The sequence below is a fragment of the Lepisma saccharinum genome, chromosome 20 (genome assembly GCF_977018435.1).
Source record: "Lepisma saccharinum chromosome 20, izLepSacc3.1, whole genome shotgun sequence".
Classification (NCBI taxonomy): Eukaryota; Metazoa; Arthropoda; class Insecta; order Zygentoma; family Lepismatidae; genus Lepisma; species Lepisma saccharinum.
Window position 1 is genome coordinate 36,433,724 of NC_139248.1, and position 23,016 is coordinate 36,456,739.

Below are 23,016 nucleotides of genomic sequence, written 5' to 3' on the forward strand. Positions count from 1 at the left end.
GGGTAAAGTGTTGGCTATCAGCGTGCCGTCGGCGTTCAAGTTGGTGTATCGCATCAGTGCGTCGTTGTCGTTGGCCGCTCTTTGAAACGTGATCCTCAGTCCTCCCTTCCACATGATCTCCTTGTAGTCCGAGAAGAAACCAGGCAGCAGACGCATGGGAAAGAGCACCGTGTGACTTCTCGTCGATATTTTGGCCCCGGCTTCGAATCCCCCGGCCTGGTAGTACGCTGCGTCCGTTTTGGATAATTTCAATGTTCCCACTGCCGTCGACGTGATGCCAGGATAATCTATTCTGTCGATGACGGTGTTGTGTTTCCTCACCTCCACCTGCGAGAACAGGTGAGGCACGAAGTTGTCCACGAGTTTCAAATTGGCATTGGGCGGAAACGCGTCTCCGCTTTCTTTCTTCACCACGTCGAATTGAAGGTAGAGGTCCGCTCTGTGAGGATGAACGAACCCATCGCCTACGTCCACGTCGTATTCGATCTCTCTGTTCGCCTCGTTGAGATTGGCGAACGTGCGACGGTTGGGAGGGAAAGATTGCAATTCGTAACTTTCGATTTGCTCCATTTTACATGTATGGTTATTTATTATATGTTGATCTCCACGATGGCCGTCGTAGTGGCACCTGCGAAATCCACCACGTCTCCTTTCTCGTTCGTCACCACCAACTCTATGTCGTCTATGCGGTTGCGACATACTGGAAAATAGATCGGCGAAGAGGGCGTGTAGATGATCGGTTCCATGAACTCGGAACTTGGTTTGAAAGTGGCTATGATTCCCGTCTGCTTGTGACTTCCTAACAATCCGTCCGAAGATTTCGTGATCATACCTTCCGCCACGTTGCAGTGTACGTTCAGAGTCTCTATGGCCAAGAATTTAGGAATGTTGGTTGCTACGTGCTTGATGCCAGCTTCGAGTTTGGTGTCGTTCTCGAAACCTAAAAGTTCTCCCATGGTGCCCAGGTCCACGGTTTCCGTCGCGGATAGGATTTCCACTCTGTGCGTGACCGAATTTTGAGAAAGGTACGTGCCTTTGGGTAACTGAGCTTGCAAAGTGGAAAGATTGTATTGTCCTGGCGTGACGACGATGTGTTCGCTTCCGACGCTAATTTTGTTGTTGTGCTGCGTGACGTTAGGTATGAGGTACATGCTGTAGAATGCACGCAGAGCCACGGATTTAGGATAGACGATGTCGTCGTGCAGCGTGAGTTTCAAGATTGAAGATTCGCTCGTGAGATGGAACACGCCCATCCTAGTGATGCTGTTTGAGGTTCCACAATGCTTTCTGGAAATCCTCGATCGTAGGGTTATTTATTTTAGAGAGAAACGCGAGCACGGAGAGGCAGAGATGGCCGCAGTTCACGTCTCCGAAATTTTGAATGCGTTCGTCGTTGTAGTATATAGAGGTTTTGTTCGTTTTCAGATAATAAATTAAATTTGTAGGTGGAACACCTCCGAAAGAATCGAAAACAAATGCTTTATCATCGTTTTTGTGGTAACATATCCAATGCGTGCCTGGATTTTCTTGACCGTCCAAGTTGACTACTCCGCATTCTCTTTTTTTAACGCTTGAAGGTAGCGAGTCGGACATGAAAACTCCTCTGAAGTGTTTGATTTGTAACGGTTCAATCAGAGATTCAATGTCTCGGTTGGTGAGTGCTTCTGTTTCTTTTTTTAAACTTTCTCATCACACCCACCCCCTTGCCCCCTTTCTTCTCCATGGCCAGGTTGTGACGTTTCTGTTCTTCCAATTCCGCCTTGTTCTTCTTCGAGTCGATGACGGTTTTCGCGATGGCGGCGCTACCGCCGGCTAAACTTCCAACGGCCCCCAATGCTGCCAGGATGGCCGGGATGCTGAATATGAAACCTCCGACCTTTTGCTGTTTCCGCGAACGCTGCAAGCGTCTCAATTGAGGTGTGCTGAGAAGTAATTTCATTCCGTGTCCTTTCGACAAGCAAGAACGTTTCTTCTCACGTTGTTTCTTGGTGAGTAACCCATCGAGGGCACCTAGATTTTTCAGATTGGAGTATGGTATCTGGTACACGACACCCTTGGGCTTCATGTTAATGCTCTATGTGTTATTTTCACAGTATGTTATTTATATATATATTTTGATATTTTTTTCTTGTGTAGTTTTTTTACGGTATGTTATTTATATATAAATATTCTGAGATTTTTTTTTTCACGGCCCCGCAGTCGCTACACAAATTCTATTACGTGCTTCGTTTTCTTGCCAAGAAGTTCCTTTGCCCCCTTGTACACGATTTGAGTTTTGTTCTCGATTAAAATAGATAGCTTCTCGTCCGATAACATGTTAGCGTATCGATCTGGTAAAAATAGACTGTATTGTGCGTTGAGCAACAGGCGTACCTTGGGACCATACTGGGTAGAAACAATTGAACCGGAAGTTATCGTGTAAGATTTGTCGACTTCCAATTCCCGAATTTTTACATACTCGACTGACAAATTTAGCATTTGTTTTAATGCTTGGAGGTCACTCATTTTTTTCAGTTGTCATATCGAAGAAGAGAAATTTTCAGTGTGTGTGTTAGAGGAATTTAATTTTCTTTTTCACGATGTGTGTTATTTATACCGAAGATTATTTTTTTCACGATGCGTGTTATTTATATATATTTTTTTTCACGATTTGTATCGAAGATTTTTTTAACAGAGGAAGAAAGTTCGTGCTTCGGAGAACGCGATGATTTGCGTGATGATTTCTTCAGTTTCCTGTTTGGACTTACGCCAATCATCAGTATACCGTCTTCTTCCCTGCCTCGCCTCGTGCAGTTCATCCAACCTCTCGTTCAATTTCTCCCCTGCAGCCAAAAGCAGAATGTTGAGATCACCGCACCTCAGACCGCTGATCTCCCGAAGATGGTCCTTGAGAACTATTTCGCATCCCATGCGAAATGCCGGCGTCGTTCTAGCTATGATCACAAGTTTATTAACATCTCCGTTAACTACCTTTTTGAATATTTTAGATAGTAGTTCGTGCGGCAAATCAGTTATGCAAGCCATGTTTTTTTTTTTTACTGTATGTTATTTATATACCCCACCCCAATTTTTGTTTTGTGTTCATGGCGATGGTGGTACCCAGTGCGGCGACCCGTTCACCCAACGATGCGTCTCTGCTCACGAATCTTTCGAAAGCTGCGTGCTCTAATTTTCTGTCTGCTTCGTGACGTGCATCCAGATCCGTCTGCGTGGTGTTGTAGGCGATGTCGTGATCTTTGCATGCGGCGTCCAACGGATTCACACCCTTGTCTCCTCTCTCCAATCTTTTCTCGAGTTTGGTACCCGGTCCGCAGTACTGGTAGCCAGGTAGATGCATCTCGAAAGGTAACTTGTTGATGATGTCGTTCACGAGTCCCTTTCCTTCGGCCACGTTCCAAAATTTCGGAGGCAGCGTGTTGATGATTTTGATCAGGTAACCTATGCCCTTGTCGTCGTTCACGATGAAGTTGGAAAGTTTCGTGCTGATCATGTCCACGATGCCAACCTTCTCGTTGTAGAAATTACGGTTGCCTGCATTCTCCTCGCCGGCTATCACCAACAATCGGTCCACGAGTTTCCTAACGTCGTCCACCCAAACGAATTCTTTGGGTAACGTGTTGTAGCGTTTGACGCCGCTGCCTGTTTTGACCTGGTTCCAAATCGGTTTGATGAGATTCCTGTACTTCTCGCCGCTGCTCGATTTCACCCTATTCTGCGAGGCGTCGTTGTTTTGGTACAAGGCATCCGTCATGATCAGAATTTCCTTGTAACTTTGGTAATCTTCGTCGGTGTAATCTTTCGGCTGCTTTTTGGCGACGAGTTCCCACAGTCCCACCGTACCCGGATACCTGTTCCAACTATCCTTGTCACCTAAATTGACTTTAATGTCGTTGCCTTCGAAGGTCACCTTCGATTTCCCAATCTTCCACACCACACCACCGCCTTCGTTGGTTTCCATGCTGGGATACAATCCGAACACTTCATCCTTGTCGAATTTCCCCGTACTCAGGTAGTTTTGTGCGAAAGGTCCCAACTCGATTTTATCCGAAGACGTGCTACCAATAGCTCGACGTCGTGCCGGTGCATCCTTCAGTTCGAACGGTGTCGAAGGAATGCTCGAAATGGGTGTGGGTACGGCGTAACTTTTAGCTGCGAGCGGTACGAGTTCGTTGATCAAATTTTTATTTTGTTCCGTGACACTTTTAATTTCTTTACCTAGACTGCTGATGGCATCGATCACGGGTTGATCCTGACGTTTCTTCTCTTCGTAGAATCCGCGATTCTCGGATTTCCAACCTTTGAAGCGTTTCGCGAGGTATTTTCGCAACTTGAGATTTTCGTCCTCGATTTTTCGTTTTGTCATGACGTTATTTATACACGTCGTTTCTCACAACGTTGCAACGTTTAGAAAGTCGTTGATTTTGTTTCTGTATTTTCCGTCGTTGGGTTTCCTCGTCATGTCGATCGTCGCGAATCCGAAATCGTCACCGTTCCAGCAAGTAGAGCAGCAGCGTTCCGAAAATTGATTGTAGTTCATGTCTCCGCCTACGTAGTCATCGTACGCGTGCTTGAGGTTGGTGTGATCTTGACGAAACAAACATATGAAATTAGCGTTGTCGCGCACTAACTGTTTTGGAATTTTGGAAAACGTTTGAGCTAGGTAAAAACAATCCATTCCTTTGTGACGACCTTGCGTGAAAAAGTTGCGAATTTCATTTTGATTTTCCAGGATGGCGTCGTCGAACACAACGACTGAATTTTCACGACAATCGTCGAGTGGTTTTATTTCCGAGGCGAACGTTGCAATGTCCAGACCATCGTACACTTTCATCAGTTGCTGGTATTTGGATTGCTCCAAACTTTTCGAGAACACGTACAGGTGCCTGTTCTTCCAATCTAACCAATTCGGTGCGAGGAGAAAATTGTCCACGAGCAGTGTCGTTTTCCCACACCCCGAAGGACCTACGATCAGACAGCGGATGCTGTCGGGAAGCAACTTACCGTTCTTTTTCTTCGTTTGACTTTCTGGATCCGGTAGACGCTTCACCACGTTCCACGTACTCACAAGATCACTTCGTTCGCGTCGATCCAACTCTTTTCCGGAAGTCCCAGCCATTTGACAAACAGTTTGTCACCTTTCCTACGCAATACTTTCTCGATGAGGTACGTGTCGGGGTGTTTCGTTTTAGAGAGTTCCTCTTCGTAAAATCTTCCTTTCAAAATCTCGCCGCTACTATCTTTTATTATATACGTGTGTCGGTTTCCGGGTAAAACTCGAACCACCGTAAAAAGTTCCGTGCTCCAATTTTTTGTGAATCCCTTCTCGAAGGTGCGTTTGAATTTGCTGATCCTCACCCGGTCTCCAATTTTGTATTTAGCTTTTTTTGTCGCGGGTGTGTACTTTGGACAGTAAACTGTAGAAATTAAACGCTGCTCGTCAGATTTCGCAACGTCGGCTGGCTTCATGCCTATCGTTCTGTGTACCGTATCATTATAGGTGTCGACGAGTTCCGGCAGGATGTCGACCCATTTGTAATTTCCCGGAAGCGTGAATCGTTTCCACATGTGTGTTTTCAAGGTTCGATTGAATCTTTCCACGATGCTGGCTTTGATGTGACTGAAGGTCGAATAATGTCGAATGCCATGTTTTTGAATAAATTTTTGGAATACGGCGTTGTAAAATTCCTTCCCCTTGTCCGTTTGCAGAAACCGAGGTCGTCTGCCGCCGCTTTCGCGAAAAATTAATTTGAATGCTTCCGTGACACACGATCCCGTTTTCGCCTTCAAAGGTAGAGCCCATGCGAATTTCGAAAACGTGTCTATGACGGTGAGAAGATACTTGTTGCCCTTGTTCAATTTATGTACGTTTTTCAAATTGCCGCTACTCATCTCCACGAGGTCACTTTGCCAGAGGTCGTCGATGCCCTTGGTTACCACAGCCAAACGTTCGTAGTTGCGGCGTGCAGGTTTATGCAATTCTTCGACGATGGCTTGCCTAGACATTTTTTTGTTTAGAGATTACGTTTCAAGAGAAGCACAAGCGTGATGGGATTCAAAGAGGGTGGCACTTCGCTCGTGTTTTGAATGATCAGCTTATCGCCGGCACTCACGTCGAAAACGGTGAGATCTTCGTCTTCGTGTATTTCATATATGTTGCGCGTTTCGTTCCAACGTGCCAGAGGAATGTTTCCTGCTTTCTGGACACCACGATTCGATATCAAGGTCATGGTGGGAACGCTAGCTTTTCTACCGTGAGACCAGTACGAAAATTCGTTTATCTGAATCGTGCCATCGAGGAGAAACTTGTAGTACGGATGATAAGGATGCAACATGTACAGTTTGTTACCTTCGACGAACGTGGAGATTCTCTGTTGATTGGGTACGCTGTTGATTTCGATGGCTTGCAGAGAATGCAGTTTAGCGAATTTAGTGTCGACGCCGAGCAGATTACTGTGAACTTGTCCGAGTTTATTTTCGATGGGCAGCAAATGCTCGACTATGGTATCCGTTACGGCAGAAAACGACGGTTTGATTTTCACTTCCACGTTCAACTGCTTGTAGTTTTCGTTGAGTTCTTGCAACTTGGCACCGAAAGAGGCCAGCGTCGATTCCTGCGTGGATTCCAGCACTCCAACTTGATCTCTGATGTTGACGACAATGTTCTGAAGGTTCTCGACTTGATTCAATTTCGAGCTCTTCTCGGTAAGATCGTTCACGATGCTTCGAATCTCTGTAAACTGCGTGTGAAGGTCGGCGACGCTCTGCGAAGTGGGCAGCGTCGACACCAGCGAACTAATTTCGTCTCGAATCTGTTCCACGTTCGCCGTTTCCGTTTCCAGTCGTTTCAGCATACGTGATATGTTCCTTTTCAAAGCGTGTAATTCTTTGGAGGTGGGGAGATTGGCCACCCTACTCTCGAGTTCGCTCAACGAACTTTTGATGTCGCTCGAATCGGATAGTGCCGTCACCGCCGTTTTCAATTTTTCCAAATCTTCGCTCGAAGGCACGCTCGTCCGTAACGATTTCAAGTCACCCTGTATGTTGTCGAGTACGTGATGAAAATGAGCGAGATTCGTTTCGACGTTCAAATTTTCTAAATATTCGATCTTCTGCTGAACCGTGCTTAACGTGTCTTGAATGCTCGTCAACGCTCTTGCTTCAGCGTGAATATTTTTAATTTCTTCGTTGATCAATTCCAAGGACGCCTGAAGCGTAGCGATGGTGGTTTGAATGTGTTCGAAATCTCGATACGCCTCCAATTGAATTTTTATGTTCGCGACGCTTTTACCGATGACCTGCAGTTCGTCCGACGATGGTAGGTTCGTTATGGTATCTTCCAAAGTCTGTAACTTGGATTTAATTTCTTCCAACGTGCCGGTGAATTCTTCTTGTAATTTGGAAACGACGACGTGCAAGCGTTCTACATCAATATCGTTCACCACGGTTTGAAGTTCGGAGAAATTTTTTTCGATTGCGGAAGTTCGTTCTTCGATTTCGAGTTTCAATTTTTCCAAATCTTCATTTTTCGATTGAAATTGTTGTAATTTGGTCAAATCATTTTGAAGCGAATCCACGCTCAACTGTATATTTTGAACGCTGTCGTAAGAAGGTACGTCGACATAATTTTTTATCAGCGTCTTCAGTTCGGAATCGATTTTCAGAATGGGGTCGAGACATTGCGTTTGGAGCGTGGCGATTTCCGACTCTAAACTTTTGTTTAAGGTCTCCTGCAAAGCAATCAAATCGCTCCTCAACTTCTTAACTCGAATGTCCAACATGAGAATCTCTTCTGCATGGTCTACACGCTTGGTGTTGCCGAAAATGTCGTTAGGCATTTTTGGTTAACGGTTATTTATAATAGGATAGACGATTCGTAATTCTACGAAGAAAGGAATAAGTTTGTCATAATCTCCGAGGAGTTCCACGTAAAAGTAATCTCCTGCGGAAACATCGTATGCCATGTTAGAAAGCATTTTGTCGTGCTTGATTCGAAAAATGTTCTTGCCGGTAGATATTTTGATTTCGCCTACGTTCTCCGGATTCACGGTGATCCGAAGTTTCCCCTCGATCGGAATTTCATAGAAATGTAAATTGTTATTAAAAACATAAAACATCTTGCCCACGTCCTCATCCAATTTCGTCCAAATGCTGTTGAGGTGAATAATCAACAGACCGTTGAGTTTAGTTAACGCGGAAGGTAGAAATTCATGATCTGTCGTCGTGCGGTATACAGTCTCCATTGTTTGCTTTCGGAAACCAAAAAGATTCATGTTGGTTATTTAAGAAAAAAATTGAGATCGTATCTAATATAAATAACACCACAAAAAAATGTGTGCAATTTAGTAACTTCATCTTTTTTTTCTTAGCACAAAAAATGGAGAAGAAGGAAGCGAAACGTGCATGCGACCAATGTGGGAAATATATATCCATTTCTAACTTGAGTAGACATCGGAAGGATATGCATGGCGAAGGATCAAGTAAGAGAGAGCTCGATGTTGACGATCAAGCGCCACGAAAAAAGCAGAAAAGTGCCGGCGAAAATATTAAAAATATTTTAACCGAGGAGACTTTCCGATCTGAAGAAACATCTGATCTAAACAACATTTTTCGCTCGGTCAAAAGCAAGTTAATTTCGTCTATCACCGAAGTTTTGTTGCAATGCTCGTTGAAAATCCACCTCATCGTTTCCGTCATTTACGAAAACATGAAAAAAGAGCGAGAAACTTTCCATCATTACACTGGTGTAAAGAGCCTCCACGCCGCCGACGTCGATGAGGTGGATGCCATTTGCAACCAGATGTTTGACGCTTTGTTGAACAAGCACGAGACTTTCCAAAAACGTGGATCGGGTTGGACACTTTGCGGTTCGCCTCACACTTTAACTTTGAAGGTGGCACGATACAACCCGATGGGAGCATCCAGCTACATCAATTTGCCTCGGGAAATAGCCGCTAAGAAAGCCATAATCAACATACAAAATGAGGATAACAGATGCTTTTTGTGGTGCATCATTGCCGATCATCACCCAGTCAATGATCACAAACATCGTTTATACCACTACAACAAGCCAGAATATCTCTCAGAATTTGAAAAACCTATGGCTGGCATTAATTACCCTGTAAATCTACGAGACATTAGTAAATTTGAGGCACAGTACAAGACAGATAAAAACGAAAGTATAGCAGTACACATCTTCGGATTAGACAAAAACAACACCATCTACGTTCTCAGACACAGCAACATTAAAAGTAATCGTGTCATCAGATTACTCCTGATCGAAGATGATGATAATTATCATTACTGTCTAATTCAGAATCTTCCAAAATTAACAAGAAGTCAAATTACCACACATCAACATAAAATTCGAGTATGCGACAGATGTCTGAGTATATTCTACGGTCGAGGAAAAAAGAATGCTGATGAAGAACTCCAAGATCATCATGAAATGTGTAGTAAACATCCGGCTACGGCTATCAAAATGCCTTCTCATGACATGACATTTTCCAACTACAAGGCATTACTCTGGCATCCCGTGGTGATATGCGCCGACTTTGAAAGTTTCCAACTTCCACTCGCCACATGCGAACCGAATCCCAGCGTATCGAGCACCACCGAAATTCTACATCACGAAGCCTGCGCTTTTGGATTGATGGTCAACAACACAGGCAATGTTATTTTACATCGTGGCAATGATGCTCCACAAAAATTCATTCAAACCTTGAAACAGATGGCCATACAATTCGCTCCTCTACTAAGAGAAGACAAAGCAATGGAGCCTCTCACCCAGGAAGAGAAGGAAGCATACGACCTTGCCTCTCAGTGTGGTGTGTGCGAAAGTAACTTCACCCTCGAAAATGTCAAAGTTCGCCACCACAACCATCACACGGGAAAATATGTGGCCCCCGTGTGTAACAACTGTAATCTTCAAATCAAAAAACCAAATTTTATTCCCGTATTCATTCACAATTTGGAGGGCTACGACGCCAAAATCTTCATAAAGGAGATGGGATGCGACGCTCAACCCATTAGCGTCATACCTCGCACCAACGAGAAATTCATTTCATTCAGCAAGAAGGTGGACGTTGGAAATCGCAATCACGTAGAAATTCGCTTCTTGGACTCCTACAACTTTCTGTCTTCGAGTTTGGCGACACTCGCGTCTCAACTCACCGACGATGATTTGGTCGCCACCAGGAAATGTTTCGGCGACCAACATTTAGCACTGTTGAGACGCAAGGGTGTTTACCCGTACGAATACATGACGGATGCTTCCAAATTCTCAGAAACATCGTTACCACCGAGAGAAGCATTCTACAGTCGCCTTAGCGACACCTGTTGCACCGAAGAGGACTACCATCATGCTCAGCTCGTGTGGTCTACATTCTCTTGTCAAACCATGGCCGACTATCACGATCTGTATCTGAAACTGGATGTTACGCTATTGAGCGACCGTTTTCATCTCCATCGCTCGAGAGGAATAGCAAGTTATGGTTTGGACCCCGCTTTCAGCTACACCACACCGGGTTATTCTTGGCAGGCGATGTTAAAATCCACGAAGGTGAAGATAGAACTCATCAAAGACGTCAATCAACTTTTGTTTGTTGAAGAGGCAAAACGTGGTGGAATCGTCCAGTGTCCCCTTCGATACGTCAAAGCCAACAATCCATATGTTGCTGATTTTGATGCAAAAAAACCGACAAACTTCTTGGCATACTAGGACATGAACAACCTGTATGGTTATGCCATGTCCGAGCCTCTGCCCATCGGAGAATACGAATGGATGAGCGAGCAGGAACTTCAAGATTGTTTGGAATGGAGCGAAGATCATGAAAATGGATGTTTTCTGAAAGTAGATTTGGAATATCCTGCATCGCTTCATCGAAAACACCATGGATTTGCGATGGCACCTGTGATGGAATCGGCTCCGGAGAAGAAGCTGATGCTCACCTTCAAGAGCAAAGAGAATTACGTGGTGCATTATCGTCTCCTACAATTGTACCTCCGGCATGGATTGGTTTTGAAGCGCGTGCACTCGGGATTGAAGTTTAGACAGACCAGGTGGCTAGCACCCTATATCGACGGCAACACTCAACGTCGAGCATCAGCTTCTTCTTCCGCAGACAAAGACCTATACAAATTGATGAACAACAGCATCTACGGCAAGAGCATGGAAGATGCGAGGAAAAAAAGAAATATCAACTTGGTCTCCAACCCGAAGAAAATAAACAAGCACGTCGCTCAGCCCACGTACAAAAACTTCACGATACTGAGCGACACGTTGGTATTGATCGAACGTGCTCTCCACCACATAACATTCAACAAACCAATCGCCGCGGGAGTCGCGATCCTCGAGTTGTCGAAGCTGGCCATGTACAAGTTTCACTACGACATCATGAAACCACGCTATGGAGAGGCGATCGAGGTGGCGTACACCGACACGGACAGCTTCGTGTACAACATCCACACCGATGATCTATACGAAGATCTGAAAAACATGAGCCAGCATTTCGACTTCTCTAATTATCCGAAAGATCACGCTCTCTTCGACGACAGCCAGAAAATGACGATCGGGAAGATGAAGGATGAAGTCAACAGCCGCATCATCACAGAGTTTGCGGGTCTTCGAGCAAAAATGTATGCCATCAAAATTCAGGATGAGACCGAAATAAAAAAAGCAAAAGGGGTGGGGCGTTCGAGCACAAACAAACTAACCGTAGAAGATTACAAGTCGTGCTTGTTCGACAAAAAAATCAAACGCATGACCGAACATCGGATCACGAGCACCATCGACCAATTGCGTACATCCACAATCAACAAAGTGGCGCTTGATCCCCACGACACCAAATTGAGGCTACTGGACTGCAACATCCACACCCGAGAATGGGGATACCATGACGAGGAAGAAATCTGCTCGCACCATTAGACTTCCGCATCAAAAAAGTACGTATTATTTCTTGCACCACTTTTTTTTAAAAAAAAAAACAATTATTCACACTAATTTTTGCATTCACACTTTTTTTTTATATTTTTCTATTATTTTTTTAAAAAAAACAATTATTCACACTAATTTTTGCATTCACACTTTTTTTTTTTATATTTTTCTATCATATTATGTACACTATTTTGAGGATATTTTTTTATTTCTTTCAGATGCTGCACCCCCTACGGAAACTTTTTTTAGTTCTTACACATTCCATTCTTAACCAAAAAATTTTTCTTCTCTTCAATCATAAAACACACACATTACACACGGAGGTCCTCTGTAGGGAGTCATGGGGGGGTTTAAAAAAAAAAACCCATGAAACTCTACAAAGGCATGGCTTTGTTAGCCGTGGCCATTAGAACTGTGTTGGGCACCACGCACCCCTGGCGGGATATTTTTTTTTGGGGGGGGGCCAGGGATTTCCTTAACAAAAAAATAAAATTTTGATTATCACACACACACACATTGTAGAAGATCACACCTGAGAGTTTTAATAACAAAACATTGTGGCAGATTACGCTGAGAGTGCAAGGTCGTGGTAGATTACACTGAGGGACCTTACAGTAAGAGGAGACAGCCTTATAGGAAAATATCGTAAGTCATTTCAAATGTAGGTCAAAAAGCGAGGTAGCATAAGAGCAAGATTTGCAGAAGATAAAAAAATAGCTTAAAAAACTGATGCCAGAGCTTTTCTTCTGCCTAATTTTCTTTTATTGTAGGTTAGTTTAGTGCGTAAAACAGATTACGCCGAGAGCAAAAGCCTATTAGCAGGTTGTAGTAGATTACACTGGGGGGGGGGCCTTACAGTAAGAGGAGACAGCCTTATAGGAAAATATCGTAAGTCATTTCAAATGTAGGTCAAAAATCGAGTTAGCATAAAAAATAGCTTAAAAAATAATGCCAGAGCTTTTCTTCTGTCCATTTTTCTCTCATTGTAGGTTAGTTTAGTGCGTAAAACAGATTACGCCGAGAGCAAAAGCCTATTAGCAGGTTGTAGTAGATTACACTGGGGGGGGGGGGCCTTACAGTAAGAGGAGACAGCCTTATAGGAAAATATCGTAAGTCATTTCAAATGTAGGTCAAAAAACGAGTTAGCATAAAAAATAGCTTAAAAAATAATGCCAGAGCTTTTCTTCTGTCCATTTTTCTCTCATTGTAGGTTAGGTTATACCCAAAAACAAAAACCTTGGTGATTTTTCGAGTGAGGAGTTGGCAACACTGCTCATGTCTTACGAGAGAAATCCATTAAGGTGAGAAAAGTAGGTCAAAGGACAGGCCCAGAGTCGCCCCTTCCACCTACTTACCCCCTGAGTAACTACATTTATTTCTTACATACGCGAACCCTCTACTATGTCAATGGCTGAGGGCACCCTAAAGATTGCCTTGTTTTCGGTACCTGCACTGCGGGGTTTTGCGGCTTGTAGATCCGGCGCTGCTTTGACCAATTCACAAACTTGTAAAATGTGAAGGCTCTTCTTGACTATCGGCGTACAAGACGCACCTGTTTTCAGACATATTTTTAAAGGAAAACAGTACGTGTTATGCACCGGCAAATAAGGTAATTGTTTATAGATACGAAACTTCAATCTTTCCAATAAAGTTATTCAAGCCGCATAGATATAAGAGCACGATAACAAAAGAATATAGGTGAGAAACAATTGACAGAGATGGCGTTATTGTTTTTGCTTAGAAACAACAAATCAAAATTGTAATGGTGTTCAAAGAATGAAGAAGATAAACTGCATTTTTTGAAAAGGACTTTCACATATGTTAACTACGTTAGTACTTATTGCCTCAATATCATAAGGTCATTACAGAAATGTGAATTAGTCACCATTATCTTTTACTTTATTGTTACATTTCTTAACAAATGTTCGTTACCTCTCTTACGCTGCTGCTACTACCACCAAAAAGGTAAAGGGTGTTCCACAATTATCTTCATAACGTTTAAAGGCAATGAACTTAGAAATGGAAAAAGATTAAAAAAATATCGTTTTTTGTTCATGTTGAGCAACAAGTTCCAATATTTGTTGTGGTGCTAGTCGAAGCACCGCATGAGTACCATTCAACTTCCAGCCATATTCTCCACGGCATGTAACTCTAATCCTGTGCTTCAGGTCATCCAAACCTTTGTCCGTACACTATATCCTTAATACTCCATTAAAAAGCCTAGCGGGTTAAGGTCCGGTGAAATTGGAGGCCAAGGAATTGAACCATCCCATCCAATCCATCTGTCAGGAAAGGTTACATCAAGACACTCACGAACACAACGTGAATAGTACAGGGGGTACACCGTTACATGTGTAAGAAACAGAACAGTTTGCTCTCTTAATTCATTTAGATTTTATGGAAGGTAACCGTTGTAAGGTTAAATATGGAACACTCTGTATTTTCTGATTTCTCATTTTCTATATTCTATCGTGATTCTCTGTGACGACGAGGGTGGATGGTGAACAATTTTTTGAGATATGGAACACATACATGTTTTTCAACTCAGCACACGGTTGGTTCTTCGGCGCAAGGCTGTACGATGCAAGCGGCCTTGTGTCCCTCTCCAACTGTAAACAAAAGAGGCCCCCACAGATGGTAGAGACGTTGACGGCGTTGTGGGGCTTTCCACCAACATCTACCTGCACCACCTTGGTAGTTATGCTATTTGCAGATGATATATACCCCAACTGAGGATGATCTCTTAGCTCAAGAAACGAAATGGAAGAACTCCTTCCCAATGGTGGAAAAGGAAGAAGTGACCTGCTCGGAACTGAAATCTCCACCTCTCTTCCAAGTAGAACACCATTCTTGGAGACTGGTTCGACAGCCAGATGAACAATTCCAGAGGTAACAGACTGACACTTGAGAAGCAGATTTATTTATTATTTGATATCTTTCTAAATGATTCATGAAACATATGTTGAAACAAATATAAAACAGGAAGTTTTATACAAGTAATAGTCTCCCTTCTTGCATAGATTTTTTTTTTAAATGTATTCTGCCAGCACTATATAAAAATAAATTTTAAGGTAACAGACAAATAATTGGCGACTATCTGGACTTTCTGAACCAAAGTTAGTGGTGTCATAGGACTTGACATGTTCGTGCCTGGTTCAAGAATAGAACATTAGTAGCAGTAATATCAATACATTAATACAGGAACAGCATGAGATTCTATATTGGTATACAAATGACACCTCTCAGAGCACGGGAAATTATTACGATTTGCAGTCAATCAAACTCAGAACTAACTTTTCAAATATAGATTCAGGAATCTATTTCTTTATTCTCGAATACGAAGTTATTATTCTTAAAAAAAAAGCAAAACGTACATAAATGTACAAGGGCAAAACTATACAAAACAATAAACCAATTAAAACTACCCAGTCAGTCAAAAAGAACATACAATGGCACAGGAACCATCCCCAACGAGGACCAAGGCGAATCTAAGTAAATCACATTAGACATCTATACACTTCAAATAGCAAATGAAAAATGGTTCAGAATCTGGGTCGACTGGCCCGTATTTATACAATTTTTTGTCGCCACAGACTACTAGTATCAGATAACTGAAAACTTTACTAGAAAACTATAAAAACTAACGTCAGCAACAAGATTAATATATACAAGGTGAGACTATGTACTTCAACAGTCTGACGTCACTCAAAGATTTCGAAAGTAAATAAAATATAGAAATAAATCGAAATCTGTAGCACAAACGGAACGTAAATTTCCCAATAACAATAGCATAAATTATTGCGTGCTTAAGACTGTTTAAGGGATATGTCCTTTCATTTCCACCGAAAAACATACACAGGATTCCATGGTGAACCAAACACGTCACGTCAAACTTTTTACATTGAGTTAAGTGTTCGTGTTAATGAAACACAGATACGGCTCCAACACAACAGTTCGGCACAATCACAATCTGCAAAGTCAAGCTTCTCCCAACTAAAGAGAACACTGTTCATAAGTATGTAGTGGGAAAATGAAATTACTCTCGATCTCGGCGCAACTACAAGGGGGTTTCAGGAAGGATATGTCAAATTCTAATAATACCTAGGTTGTTAGGATAGAACAGTGGTTTCCAACTTCAAAAGGTCCGAGGGCCAAAATTATATCCAGCAGTTGATAGACGGGCCGCATTTTTTTTTTGGGGGGGGGGCTTACAAATTACAAAAATTGTAAGTACTGAACTGAAAATGTAGTACTTTCGCATGACCTAAATTTCTAAAATGAGGCAATAAAACAATGGAATTACAAATCAAAATTGTATAATTACAATTTATTTCACAAAAACCCAATACTTATTGATGAACTGAAAGAAATTAAAGACACACCATACACAAAATACTTCATAGTAGGGACACTAATTTATGGTAAATAAAAACTGAGGAGAGCGGTAAATAAAATGTTAGATCAGCGGTATATACCAGCGATGGAAAAAAAAGAATTGGCACACACTTTTTCATCATGAGAGGAAACAACATACAAAAGAGCTATAAATTGATAAACTATTTCTTCATTTTTATATACTTTACACATACACAAGTACTTAGCTGCCCAACCAAAAAGAAAACACCAAGAAAAAATCACTTCATTTCTAAAATGCATATTCCGGGGAAGAAAGGAATGCAGCTTGACATGGAGCGAAGTTTTCGAACTCAGATTATGTGCATAGGCAATCCCAATTTACAGCGTCTTCCTGATGTGATGGAAGTTAAAAAACGTTCTTCAGCTGCAAGTGGTAGGAAGCTTTAGGCAAACGTTTCGTTACAAATCGACAGTTTGCGCGCACAACCTCGATTGCCGGTTTTTGGGTGTTTTCTACTTAATTTGATGATATTTCACGGTTGTTCCGCGAAAAAGCGTTCATTTCGTGGAAAAGCACACATTTCGCATTACTTCGCGAATAAAACTCATGCATATTTCATCATTGGGGGTGTAGTTACGTGCAGAATGTTCAAAATTGCGTATTTTTTTTCACATTTCGCGATTTCGCGCATCGCGAAAATTCAATGTCCCTACTTCATAGTAAGTGTTCAATGTAAGAATTGAGCCCGATCTGCATGTTTTATTAAAGTTGTATTTGAATTTCTGTATTTGAAAGTCTCAGAAGGTGAAGGAGTGAAGAATCTGCCAGTCTGCTTCTGTAGCGGTTCTTGATGAACTTCATTGAAGAAAAAACACTTTCACACGTGTATGTGCTGCCGAACATTGATGTCATTCTTTGCCCAAAACTACGAAGGTTTGGAAAGCGTTCCTTTATAAGGTATTTGAAAAAATTTGGCCCCTTTTCTTGCCTAGTTTGAAGGAACACATCGCCTTGCAAATCACGCAATTTAGGTTCGAGAGAAGCTATTTTCATTTTCAATCTTACGTTTTTTGGAGATATTGCTCATTTCGATATTTGCACAAACTTTAACAGTCACAGTACAATCCGAGTTGGAACACTGGAAATCTCTTCGTACTTCGTGCGTAGTGAAACAGATCTCTATAGCGCCGCAGTTTGTTTCTAAACACAAAGAGTGAAGCCTTCACGGAAGCGGGCGAGTTCATCCCACATAGCGAAGGGGTGGAATGCATGGTGTGAAGAGAAAGTTACGTCACTTTAGATTCTTCTGTTGATCATTATTGACTGCAAAATCAATTCTACCTGTGATATGGTCTTTCTTCACAGAGCTTCCGTTCCTTCAGTAAAAATATAACGTATTTTAATAAAAATAAATAAAATTAACGTATTTTGCAAACTGGCTTCGCGGGCCGCAGAAAAAGGCAACGGGGGCCGCATGCGGCCCGCGGGCCGCCAGTTGGAAACCCCTGGGATAGAAGGTCAGGTTTAGGGCTGTTAGCAACCAATTTTCGCCATGTGTTAGCAGCTGGACGTGTCTCTCATTCCACCTCTAAACTCACTCGTCCAACAAGGGGCTCCTATATATATATATATATATATACTATATATAATATTCCTTATTGGAAATAGCATTAGCCAGATTATGCTAGGAAGAGAATGAGTGGACCTGTTGCTTTATTTTTCAGTTGGAATTTGGAACCAAATAAAAGCAATATTCCATGCATCGATGTCAAATTTTGAGTTCGCCTGTGTTAATAAACATTCGAGAATAAAAATTTGAGCAGAACGGTTAAGGGGTTCACTAGCTTTAGGATATTCTCTTGCTTCTTGTGTTTTTTATCATTAATATCGTCTCTACACGTTAGTATTTAATTCTGAGAAAATAAAAATCAACATGATTTGATTACAGTAAAACAGTTTCTTTAACAAGTAAAATGTGCAAATCTGATTTTGGCTAGGTAGTGGAACGTAATTAAACTAAAGTGTTAAGAAGTATCATGTTACCATTACATTTATTGACAGTTTTGGAAACTCGATGCTCTAGTAAATACTTCAAAAGTAATGATTTTTTCAGTTAACACATTATTTATGTTAGGTTATTATCTACACATGCCACAAGAAGGTAAGTAAACACAGATAAAGCAAGATATTTTACTCCTCTGTTGAAATCTAATCTAGTTTTCCCCCACGATAAGATAGTGTATTGATAAAACTTCTACAGTGATAAGCAGGAAGTTGGATATTCTCTGATATTCTATGGAGTTATTTCTGAGTATGTGTTGTGTAGTATGTTAAAATTTTGAGTCGGACAAGAAGATTAAGCACATTTTTCTATTCCGTAAGTTCTGTTTTGACTATTATTATTTTGTTAGTTCTTTCTGCAATGAACATATGTCAATTAGTATTACTGCTTCTTCCATGTTAATACAACACTGTTCTGAATTTTCGTGAACCTAAACAAATATCTTTAAGCAAACGCTGAAAGTGCCAGAATAATTCAAACACCGTTTTCCAAGTTAAACTGTGAAATGTGCCATGCTTTATAACGTGGTAAACGTGAAATGTGGCTGGTAACCCTCTAAGTAGTTCAAAGGGCGCGTAAAGAGGTCACAAGTGTACACGTTCTTACGGGCTGATGTGCATAACGATGCGATTTCCCAACACTTCGCTTTTGGCACTTACAACGTTTACCACTTTTAGTCCTCAAATCACATTGAACTAAATATAAGCACCCAGTGAATGTTTTCTTTATCATGTTAAGATGATCGAATAACTTATCATTATTTATGATTTTCCCACAATTAGAAAAATAAACAACAGTGTAAGAGGTTAAATTGTTGTTTGAATTTTACCAAACAAGTGCTTGAATTTCACAAAAGCATTTTTGTTGTTGTTACAAGTACGATTAAAGTCATGAGGAATATTGTTAATATAAATTTCCTTTCAAAATGAGTTCATAATAAGAACTGATTATTTATTAATGAATTGTTAGTAAGTTTGTATAGGCAAATATAACAATGGTATATGGAGAACAGTAACATTATGTATGCACGTTCTTTCAAAGGGGTTGACCAGAATAGTATTACTTGACCTTTTCTACACTATAATTATATTATTTAAAAACATATTAGTACATATTTGGACAGGTAGTTGGTGAACATGTAACTAACTACGAAGCCATGACTTTACTTGCTCAAAAAGTAAAGATGAAACTTTAGTTTGTGTGCCTGATTTTTTACATAGAAAGTACGCTAGGGGTCATTTCACATCAAATCAACGCAAAAAACTAAGACACTTACCAACTCCGATTTCGATAAAATTTGGTATACATCTTTCCTTTATGGTTGAAAGAAACCCCATAATTTCTTTTTTACTCTATCTCAAACGATTTTCATTTTACAGCACTTTGAAATGTCATCAAATCAGTGTTATCTGTCACTCTTGAGACCCTCGACACAAGATACCATTGCTTGCTTACATTTTATTTCTTTTCTCCTTAACCAATGATCACATGTCTTTTAAATTGTTCACAAAGTTCAATGAACTAGTAAGGATTTCAGAAAAAAATACATCAGTATTCAAATAATTTTACAAATGCCTATAAAAAGACTAATAATGGATTTGTAGCCTAATTTTTGTGGTGGGAAAACTAGGTTACGAAAATCAGAATTTTCATCATGTGGGTATGATGAAACCAAAAACTTTTGATGTTGAAAATCATTGCAAGGACATGCTCTTCCTCTACAAAAAAATTTTTTTTTGTTTTTTTTATTCCTTTTAACGAAAATTTTACGATTTTTGGAAATTGCCTAAAATGTCAGTGTCAATCCGTACCAAATGGTCCAGCACTGGTTGCTCGACCATTTTTAAAATTTTTCACTTGTTTGTCGTTGTAACCCCTGTACAAGGGTAGTTCAAAACAGGCATTATTTTTCTAAAACTGGACTTCGTTTGAAAATGGCGGCCATTTTTGTTTAATGACTTGCAACATTTTTGGCCTATGCACACAGTTGCGATAATTATGATAACTCAGCTAAGAAAAATTATAGAAATCTGGGGTAAAAAACATTGTTTTCAGTACATTTCAATCTACATTTTATGTTCCGTATCTTTTTTCACCACATATAATGCAAATGACTGAAATTTAGGGTCAAAGCTGACTGACATTCAAATTAGGTTACAAATCCATTATTAGTCTTTCTATAGGCATTTGTAAAATTTTTTGAATACTGATGTATTTTTTTCTGAAATCCTCACTATTTCATTGAACTTTGTGAAAAATTTAAAAGACATGTGATCATTGGTTAAGGAGAAAAGAAATAAATTGTAAGCAAGGGTATATTGTGTCGAGGGTCTCAAGAGTGACAGACAACACTGATTTGATGACATTTCAATGTGGTGTAAAATGAAAATCGTTTGAGATAGAGTGAAAAAATGTATGGGGTTTCTTTCAACCATAAAGGAAAGGTGTATACCTAATTTAATCGAAATCAGAGTTGGTGGGTGTCATGACCTCGTTAAAATGGCGTGGAGTGACCCCTAGGGCATAATTGAAGGAAATATTTAATTTCATTGAGAATCTGAAGAATTCGTGGCAGATTGGTGATCATAACGCCAAGGGTCCCCGGGTTTGAATCCAGGTCTGGGCGTGGGCGTTCTACATGGGTGTCTCTTTATCAATGTCATCATTCCATAACTCATTCTCATCTTCGGGATTAGCCAGAAGTAACAGAAAAGCTGCCGAATCAATCGATCAGTAAACTTTGAGAAAGATGCACACCAGGAAAACATATACATCTTCGAAAGTGAATAATGGATGTAAAGGATAGATTTGTTGTCGGTATCGATCAAAATCCTCAGATTTATTTGAGATAAAAAAATAACCCCTTGCCTTTCTTGTGAGTGGTATGAAAGTATGAAAAAGTGCCAACTATACTCTGTCCCTGGACCCTCTGGAGCATGCGAACACAAGCCAGCCCCCGTGACATTAGGTAAAATTATTTCGTATTTAAGGATACATTCACAGATCATATTACCTTCGTTCATCTTTTTTATGAGTGGGAATCTAAGTAGCAGGAAGTATTTGGAAGATTCTCTAGACTTTAGAAAGTTCTTTCATGGGGGAGCTTCTCTATCCGTAACTTTGCTGGCCTTGTTGACACTTTAGACAAAGTTTGTGACTGACGTCATCATCCACAGTCCTTCCACATCTGCACAAAGGTCGATAGCTCCCAAGTTTTGGAAACGAAGGGGAGATATATTGCTCAGACCGAGGGTGGAATGCATTGTGATTGAATGTACACTTTTTTTCTTGTAAATATCTGGATTATCGAAATTAGTATAGAGTGAGAGTGTGTAGTAAGGGATGATGTCGGTAGCAGTCAATTAACACTTGAAGATATGTTTTAGGAGATATAGAAAAAACTGTAGTATTTGCATGATATTTCAAAATTTTGTATTTTGTAGTAACTTAATGCTCCCCACTACATTCAGTTAATATCGTCACACTTTTGATTGCCCTGTCCCAATTATCTCTGGAGTAAGACGGCAAATAGCGCCACGGAAGGAGGGGAGAATCGAGGGGCAGAGCGAAGCACTACACGCTGCTCTAAGGCTGGTAACTGCAGTCGATCCCCCCTCCACGCAATACCGTTCCCTCTCGCGTGTTCATTGGTGGAGCTGTCTCACCACTTTAGCGTCACTACTTACGCAGAGACTTGTTTTGGTTCTCTTGCTCCAGAGATCCCCGAACAGGGTATACAGGCCTGGAGGGCAAGTAGTGACTCGAGAAAGCTCGACCAACGAACACGTGAGAGGAAAAGGCGAGGCATGGAAGGAGCAACGCCACTGCAGTTGTTGCAGTAGCGCGAAATGCTTCGCTCTGCCCACTCGCTTTCCCCCCTTCTCTCCCGCTATGCGCGGCCTTGCTCGACAGGCTTCTGAGACAAAGTATAGTAATGTCTGTTTTGCAAAATTGGTTCTGGAGAAACAAGTTCGCAGAAGACCATGGGAGAAAGATATTATCTGCTCTTTAATTTGCAATACCTCAAAATAGGAAGAAGACTCCCCCGATGGCGCAGTGGTAGCGTCGTCGCCTTGTAATCAAGGGGTCCCGGGTTCGATGCCCGGTGAAGGCACATAGTGGTTCGGATTCCACTTTAAACTGTAGGTCTATTCCCGATTAGCCTTACTGTGCATAAAGTGGACTTAAAACACTAAATCAATCAATCAAAAAAGGAAGAAAAATATACATAAATATGTACCATATTTTAACATGAGAAAAAGGTAAGAAGTTTCTTTTTCACATTTGAATTAATTTTATGCAAGGGCGTCATACCTGTGCGTGATAGTAAAAGGTACAAACACCAATTTTTTTCTCGTCAAGGACGTGTTCGGTTGTGTTCGGTAATATCGTGTGAACCACAGAAGAGTTTCTTTTTTATTTCACGCATATATATGTTCAAAAGAGCGAGAGAAAGAGATTGTATAATTAGAATGTCAGAATCTTGGTCCAGAAAGGTACAAAAATAATTATTGATCTTGCTCTTTCATTTCTCAATCTTTCAGTTATTCGGTTCTTTACTTTATTAGTCACTATTACCATAAGCGTCGCAAAAAAAAATTGTAGGGGTCAAGAAATTAATCAAACTTTGAATACTAGAGATAATAACAATAATAATTATTATTA

The 23,016-nt window shown here is 41.0% G+C and overlaps 1 protein-coding gene across 1 annotated transcript in view; it reads left to right on the forward strand.

Annotated features, from left to right (window-relative positions):
* Positions 1-18,540: 18,540 nt before the first annotated feature.
* The window catches only part of LOC146003578 (rho-associated protein kinase 1-like), a 96,574-nt gene continuing 92,098 nt past the window's right edge, over positions 18,541-23,016 (forward strand). The window contains exon 1 of the mRNA XM_083141878.1: positions 18,541-18,666. The gene's annotated coding sequence lies outside the window, so the exon portion shown is untranslated. The remainder of the gene's footprint in view (positions 18,667-23,016) is intronic.